This window comes from Chanos chanos, chromosome 6 (genome assembly GCF_902362185.1).
Source record: "Chanos chanos chromosome 6, fChaCha1.1, whole genome shotgun sequence".
NCBI lineage: Eukaryota > Metazoa > Chordata > Actinopteri > Gonorynchiformes > Chanidae > Chanos > Chanos chanos.
In genome coordinates, this window is record NC_044500.1 from 1131429 (window position 1) to 1140000 (window position 8572).

The 8572-nt window shown below is 39.2% G+C and overlaps 1 protein-coding gene across 1 annotated transcript in view; it reads left to right on the top strand.

Moving 5' to 3' along the window:
* Nucleotides 1-1519: 1519 nt before the first annotated feature.
* Nucleotides 1520-8572, top strand: part of dgkd (diacylglycerol kinase delta) — a 40209-nt gene continuing 33156 nt past the window's right edge. Inside the window, exon 1 of the mRNA XM_030776370.1 lies at nucleotides 1520-1570. The gene's annotated coding sequence lies outside the window, so the exon portion shown is untranslated. The remainder of the gene's footprint in view (nucleotides 1571-8572) is intronic.

The following is an 8572-nucleotide window of genomic DNA, read 5'->3' on the forward strand; positions in this document are numbered from 1 at the left end:
CCTGCTAATGGAATGAGACAACAACTCATTCCCAGAGTTTCCATAATAAGTGAAACGCAACAGGGAAATTTGACTCCCAAAAACAGGGTCTGCCGCACAAAGAGCTAAAGAACTTGGCTCTGCCTACACCCACTGTATGACCTTGTTTTCACAGCGTAAAGCATCTCTCTCCGCTCCACATGGCTTTTCTCTCTCTGTCCTCTTACTTTTGTCTTTGTGTTTATTACATATATTCCACACAACAGAATTCTCTTACTTTCACATGTCCTGCATTCCGGCCGATGAGAAGACCAGCGGTGAGATGGGGGTATGCGTGTCGTGCTGGTCTCTGGTTACAGGTCCATGGGAGCGTATACAGTCATCTTTTCAATGAGACTATCTAAACCCGCGTTACACCCACACTAAAAGCCACTCAATCATTTTTCATGAAATCATAAGTGTTTATAGCGTTTTGCTCTTGGCTTAGTATATTCCACATACGGGGCAACACTAGTCTAGAATGTTCCTGCTGACAGTCTGAAGTGACTGTTGGGCATTTTGCCATGGCAGAGAGCGAGAGACTAGGGGAAAGTGGTTCATGATTAAATTGCAACTTGATTTTTAAAACTGTTATCAGACATCAGTCCCATAACAGGGCTACTGCTGACCTCTCTCTAAGAAATGCAGTCTTCCTGTGTTCAGTCTTTGTGCCTTTAAGGTCGCTGTTATAAAGCTGATATAAAGGTATACCTCAGGAAGCGTTTCTTTACACGGTTTTTGTGCTCATTCTCTGGGCCTTTGTGTTGAGGAACAAAGAACAAGAACAACAACAATAATACTAATACTAATACTAATCTACTATTAATAATAAACTGAATGACCACAGAATGCAAATGTTTTATCTAGGTAATTAGAGACTGATTTAAATTGGTAAATTGAAAAACGTAAATTGATTTAAAAAATTGAAGTGGAAAAAGAAAAACTTCAGCCGTAGTTTTTTTTTTTTTTTAAAAAAACGTCGCCACAGCTGTGATGTCCAACTCTGTCTAAACCGGTTGTGCCGTCCATAGGTCTGTATAGTAATATCGTAATTAATAAGTAATAGCTTCCAGCCGACTCTTTAAGGCTATGGGTTTGTTCACACTTCTACCCGGGCTTGAACTTTCAGCTGACTAAATTTAAACCCTGCTTCAGTATACGCGCGTACGAACAGCTGGTTTCATTTTGCCAGTTATTTTTGAATATGTTTAAATCTGGAGACCGGAATTCTATGTATAAGCTGACTCGAACGCTCGTTAACCACCGTAAGCCACAGCGGAGGCGGTTTAGACCAAAGGGTGGCGTGTTTTATCTGGCCAATTCCTTAAGTGACTGCAGTGTACTGTCTTGACCACATGGAGGCGCTGACCACCCCCCTAATGTTACACGTCGGATTCCCCCCAGGGTAAATGTAAGGATGGCGGTGGCGCTCGGGACCGAGGCCGCGGCTAGATGCTTAGAGGAATCCTCGGACAGTGAACCGGAGCAGGAACACGGATCTCCACAGAAACTAATTCGGAAAGTATCCACGTCGGGACAGATTCGAAGCAAGGTAACGTATATTTTTATTTTGCCCTCACTGCATCGCATGTGTAGTGGTTTGCCGACGCTATTGCATACATGCATTTGACCAGAGCTAGGCTGCTGTCCAGGCCAGCGGAAAAGCCTCGACATTTCCTATGTAACTTGGCTCACCGAGTGGATCCCAGTACAGCATCCAGAGTCGCCCTGCGTCGGTAAATGGCTTGCAGATTGCTGTACCGCAGAGAGGGTGGAGGGAAACGCCGAGCTGTCATTGTAATTTATCTGCAGTTGACTAATGAAATTAACTCATTCCCAATCACGGTGTAAAATTTCGCAACTTGTTGGTTTGAAATACATCTGTTTTTTTTCGCTTCTAGATTAATTGTAACGCAAAGTAATTTGATGACTATGAATGGGTGAATCACACATTTAAAAATTATATTTATGAACATGACGTAAAAATTGTAAGGACGCACTGAAACAGTGAGGAATCGACCGGGCTTCTACAGCAACGCTCGCGACAGAGTTGCTCCGAAATGAGGCGCATGTTTTCCTCAGTTTAGTTTTGGAAATTTGGGATTAATTGAAAGCTCAGGTGAGCGGTGTAGAAGCCGCCGTAGCGGAGGCTGTTCTCATGTTGCTTTTCTTGGCCGCAGGTTAGACAAACCCGTTATCTCCTAAACCCGCCTGTTTAGAGGGTTTGTTAAGTAAACGTTGCACAAACTGGTAACGGTGTTCTAGGGAAGAGCCGGCTATTTCAGTTAAATCATTCTCCGCTTTATAGATCATTTCAAGATCCGCCTGAGAATGCAAAACGTTGCCGTTGTAGTGATGTAATTCCTGTCCAAAGGTTTTACCGAAGCAGTCCTGTTTAACCCTGTTTCTGCGTAGGCCCAACTGACAATTCAAACACCTCATTTAAATATTACACATACAGTCGGGGTTTACCGTAAAGTACACCGGCCATACGAAAATCAATACGGCTCTCTTTGAATCTGAGAAAGCAACAGCTGAGTTGAAAGAGGTCATCGAGGAGGGTTTCTACAGCAACCATTCACTGAAGAGAAAGGTCAGAGTGGACCTATTTTTGACCTCTTAACGTGCACAGATACCCACATAGAGACCGTCTCAATTTACCGGTACTCCTGAATCATATCCGCTTCTCTCTCTCTCTCTCTCTCTCTCTCTCTCACTCGCTCACTCAATCTCTCTCTCTCTCACTCACTCACTCTCTCTCTCCCTCTCTCTCTCTCTCTCTCTTACTCAGTCACTCTCTCTCTCACACACACACACACACACACACACACACAGTGAGGCATGCATCAGAGAAAGGAGGCTTTCGTTGCCACAGTAGTCCAGAGGTCTCTGACTGTTCCCTTTCCCTCTGCACATTCACACTCTACAGGTACATGGCCAAAACCTCATTTCAGTCACGTGAGGGAAAAGGCTTGTTTGAAATTTGAGCAGTCAAGCCGTTGACAAGAGCCAGTTTGTGTGTTAATTACGAAGTAATTAACACATCAAAGGAATTCTTCTCCAGATGGATGTGGATGTGCCGGGGTGGGAGGGGGGGTTGGGGGCTTCTGTGTTCTGTCATTTATGTGACACTGTTCTGCAGAGTGACAGTTACACGCCGCGACAGAGGTCAGGACTCACAGTCATGAAGCGCAGGTGCTGAACTCTGCTCTCTGACCAGTGCTGTATTACTGTAGAGTTTAAAAATGTTCAGAGAAATGGAGAGTGGATTGAGATGTGATGAATGTAAACCAGTTAATGTCATGTTTTTAGATGGCAGGGAGGGAGACAGAGAGATAGTTTATTTTGATTATGTCTCTAAAGTCATTTACATGTTTTTTTGCTCTGCCTGTCAGAGAGATCTTAATGCAATAAAATGGTGTTATGTATTCAGGAGAAGCTTCAGACCTTGATACACAAAAAAGGACAACATCATAGAAACTCATATAAACACATACAAATGCTTAAAAACCCCTACAAACACATATAAACTCATACATACCTATGTAAAGCCACACAAATACATACAAACGCATATAAATCCATACAAACACATACAAACCTGTATAAACCCACACAAACACATATAAACTCATATAAACCCATACAAACACATGCAAACCCATACAAACATATATTAACCCACACAAACACATATGAACTCAAACAAACATATATAAAGCCATACAAACACATACACAAACCCATATAAACCCATACAAACACATACAATCCCATATAAACCATACAAACACATACAATCCCATATAAACCATACAAACACATACAATCCCATATAAACCATACAAACACATACGAACCCATATAAACCATACAAACACATACAATCCCATATAAACCATACAAACACATAAACTCATACGATCATATATAAACCCACACAAACACATACGAGCCCATATAAATCCATACAAACACATACGAACCCATATAAACTCATGCAAACATATATTAACCCACACAAACACATATGAACTCAAACAAACATATATAAAGGCATACAAACACATACAGTCCCTCTCATGGTGTTGTGTATGTGTGTTTGTTATCAGTGTGTGACATGCGTGTGTTTGTTACATGTTTTAAATGTTCTACGAGTGTGTGTGTGTGTGTATGTGTGTGTGTTCTATGTGTCTTTAAATTTGGTGTTAAAAATAGCATACGCTTCTCTCTCTCTCTCTCACTTGTTTTCTCTCTCTCTCACTCTCACTTGTTTTCTTTCTCTCTCTCTCTCTCTCTCTCTCTCTCTCTCTCTCTCTCTCTCTCTCTCTCTCTCTCTCGCTCTCTCTCTCTCCATTTCTCTTTCTGTCTGAGCAACCACAGAAACACATCACTCAGGTCAAGCTTCCTGTGTAAGTGTGTGTGTGTGTGTGAGAGAGAAACCAACACGCTTTCTCGGAACTGCTGTGTTTGTCACACACACTGGCACACGTGTGTGCGCACACACACACATACACACACACACACACACACACACAGACAGACATCAGCAGAGAGTGAGGGGGTTGGAGTGGATGAGTATTTATGGTAAACGGAAACGCTGCAACGCTTTTTTCTGTCTCTGTCCTTCACACAGTCACTCACTCACTGTACACCTTTATGAAACAGCAAAGTTTCGTCACGCGTATACACACATGGACGTCTGCACAGACAAGGTCAGATACAGTACGTGTGTGTGTGTGTGTGTGTTTTCTGTTGATGAATGTGTTATTATGGTTTTATATGCATTCATCTATGGTTGTATGTGTGTGTGTTTGTGTGTTTGTGTCTGAATACGGTTTATAGGGTAACAGCACCAGCTCAGCTGGATTGTTCCCTTTATCAGAGTGCAAGGGAGATAGAGAGATGGAGAGACAGACAGACAGACAGACAGATGAGAGGAGAAGCAGCACTGTAGTTCTGAAACTATTTTAAGCCTGTCCAGCGATGGATGGGGAGATGCTTAGTACCTACTGCCACCTGCTGTTTGCTGAGGCAACTGCGTGTACTGAATAATTACCAGATGTCACATACACTTAAAACTTGGAAACAGCAGCATAAACCTGAGAGGGAGAGAGAGAAACAAAGGGAGAGAGAGAGTGTACAGTTAGTAGTATGGCTGCTTGATTGTGGCAAAAATCATGATCACGATTATTTTGCTCAATATTGAGATCACGATTATTTGACGCGATTACTTATTGAAACTTTGGAAACATCATGCATTTACTGAGCTTTCAGAAAGAACTTTGTCTTTTTAACAGTGGATTTTCTTGAACTTTAAATATAATTCAACTTAAAAAAACAAATAAAAAAAAAAATGTAAAAAAAATTAGATAAATAGATTATATTTATGTGTGTGTGTGTGTGTGTGTGTGTATACTCACACACACACATGCACACATATATTTAAATGTTATGGATGTATGTATGTATGTTATGGATGTATGTATGTATGTTATGGATGTATGTATGGATGTTATGGATGTATGTATGTATGTTATGGATGTATGTATGTCTGTATGTTATGGATGTGTGTATGTATGTTATGGATGGATGTATGTATGTTATGGATGGATGTATGTATGTTATGGATGTATGGATGTTATGGATGGATGTATGTATGTTATGTATGTATGTATGTATGTATGTTATGGATGTATGTATGTCTGTATGTTATGGATGTGTGTATGTATGTTATGGATGGATATATGTATGTTATGGATGGATGGATGTATGTTATGGATGTATGGATGTTATGGATGTATGTATGTATGTTATGTATGTATGTATGTATGTATGTATGTATGTATGTATGCATGGATGTTATGGATGTGCAAAGGAGTTCGCATGTTCTGCCTGTGCTTCTTCCGGGAGCTCCAGTTTCCTCCCACAGGTTAGGCGAATTGGAGATACTAAATTGCCCCCAGGGGTGAATGTGTGTGTGAATGTGTTTGTCTGTGTGTATGCCCTATGATGGACTGGCGACCTGTCCGGGGGGTTTCCCTGCCTTTTGTCCAGTGAACGCTGGGATAGGCCCCAGCACACCCTGCGAGCCTATTGAGGATAAGTAGCTTTGAAAGTGAGTGAGCGGCTGAGCCATGTGCAGGGAGCCCAGTATCTGTATTTGTATCTGTATTTGATGAGGCAGCAAAATTATTTGTGTTTGTATTGGAATAAAAGTGGAAACAGGCGTGACAATCCTGTTTTTGTTTTTATTACACTCCTAATTTTAGGATATTAAAATATTAATATAAGTGTTCTTCAATAAACTATTGTAATAATTATGAACACTTAAATGTAATATTGGTTTATGGTTGTCATAAACCCAGCAATAAGCACGTATAACCATAAACATCACTGAAAAGAAAGTCATTTTAAAACTAACGTTCAGTTCCTAATCCACCCTCAGACCAATAAACATAACTCTAAACTAATAAATGCCTGCGTGAGCACTGTGAACCCCGCCACCGCCCGCCCTGACTGGAGGACACAACTGTGTGTCACACAGGCTGACTGAGCACTGAGCACAGCGCATAGGTGAACTAGCCAGTCACTACACTGCCAGAGCTAACCTAGACCAACCTCCTACATGGAGCTTCTTGTGAAGTTATACGTTAGTATAGGTTTCACAAATAACAAAATACTTCATCTTTTTGCACATCAGCACCACAATATTATAAGTATCAGGACTTTGAAAAGATTGTGCAAGAAACTGTCTATTCCGAAGAAAGAACCACACAGACTTGGAGGATATTTGCCACAAGAATAAAGTTGTAATTTTATAAGAAAAAAGTCATAATATTATGAGAATAATATTAGACTGTGTTGTTTCAGGGGGGAGATATCAGAAGAGCAGCCTGCCGCCTGCTTTACATTGAGAATTAAATTGAAATGAGCATCTTCTGAAGTCGTACTTCAGTATAGGTTTCACAAATAATGAAATACTTAATCTTTTGGCACATCAGCACCACATTGCAGCAGGCTGCTCTTCTGATCCTCTTCTGTTCTTCCAAAATTACGACTTTATTGTCGTAAAATTACGACCTTATTCTCGTAATCTCAGAATGTTTTCCCCACAATGTGGCCCTAATACTCCGTTGTAATGAGGAGCACCAACTATTTGACATGTTTTTTTTTCTTCCCAAAAACAAATAATTTTTAAAATATTTGTACAAAGTAAATGTTTGTAAAAACCCTCTATGTATGCCTTGCTGACTACCGTATTTGGATTCGGCTCCACCCCTAATATACACCCCGAATATATACATACATACATACATACATGTATACACACACACACACACACACACACACACACATATATATATACACAAAGAGTTAAACATATATATATACATATATATATGTATATTACGGGTGGAAGTACTACATTTACATTTAAATATGAGTATATATATCTATATCTATCTATCTATCCATCTATCTGTCTATATATATATATATATATCACTGAAAAGTTTATACAATAATATATAATCAGGGTTTCTGCTATATTTTTTTTTTGTCGGCCTGGTGTCCGGAGAGGATTTCTTTTACTGGACAAATCTGAAACTCATTTGGTCATGTTTGTCTGAGACTGCTGTTTCTGGTGTCCACGCCTTTTGACCTCTCCTCTCCATGCAAAAACCAAGGTCACACACTGGGGGTGCAGATCATTACTCTTGATATTGCAGTATTTTAGATTTATTTCTGTCTAAATGTTTAAAAAAAGTGACAGTTGAAAATCGTGTTGAATTTTTTTTACATTTAGCCGTGCAACTTTTTACAAACAGCGCCCCATATGTTGGAGGCCAAAATCATAATTGAAAATAAAAGTCAATCAATCACCCAGCCTTAGTTAGTAGTAGTAGTATGTGTGTATGTGTGTATGTGTATGTGTACAACTGTCACATTGTATTTGTTAAAAACCCAATAGACCAGAGTTGTAACCTTATTGACAGTTGGGTTTGTACTTCAGTTTTTTTTGACCGTGGTTCAGATTGTATCACGGTTTGGCTTTGGAGCTGAAGTTTTTCTTTCTTTTTAATGCGAACATATAGACATTTAACACAAAAGAACAAATTTAATACAAACACTAGTAAAAGCTCTTCAAAAAATGAAAAAGACAGAAAGCCAATGTTCAGCGGCTTTTCTAAGGTCATTCTTTCATGAAATAAGAGTAAGAAAAAGCTAAACTTCAGCAAGTTTTAAACTCAACTTCAGCAAGTTTTAATCTTGTTAAATTTTATTTAGAAATTATTTAAATCTAAACATCACTGCATTTAAATTTAAGGTCATTTAGATCTAAACATCACTGCATTTAAATTTAAGGTTATTTAAATCTAAACATCACTTCATTTAAATGTAAGGTTATTTAAATCTAAACATCACTGCATTTAAATTTAAGTTTATTTAAATCTGAACATCACTGCATTTAAATTTAAGGTTATTTAAATCTAAACATCACTGCATTTAAATTTAAGGTTATTTAAATCTGAACATCACTGCATTTAAA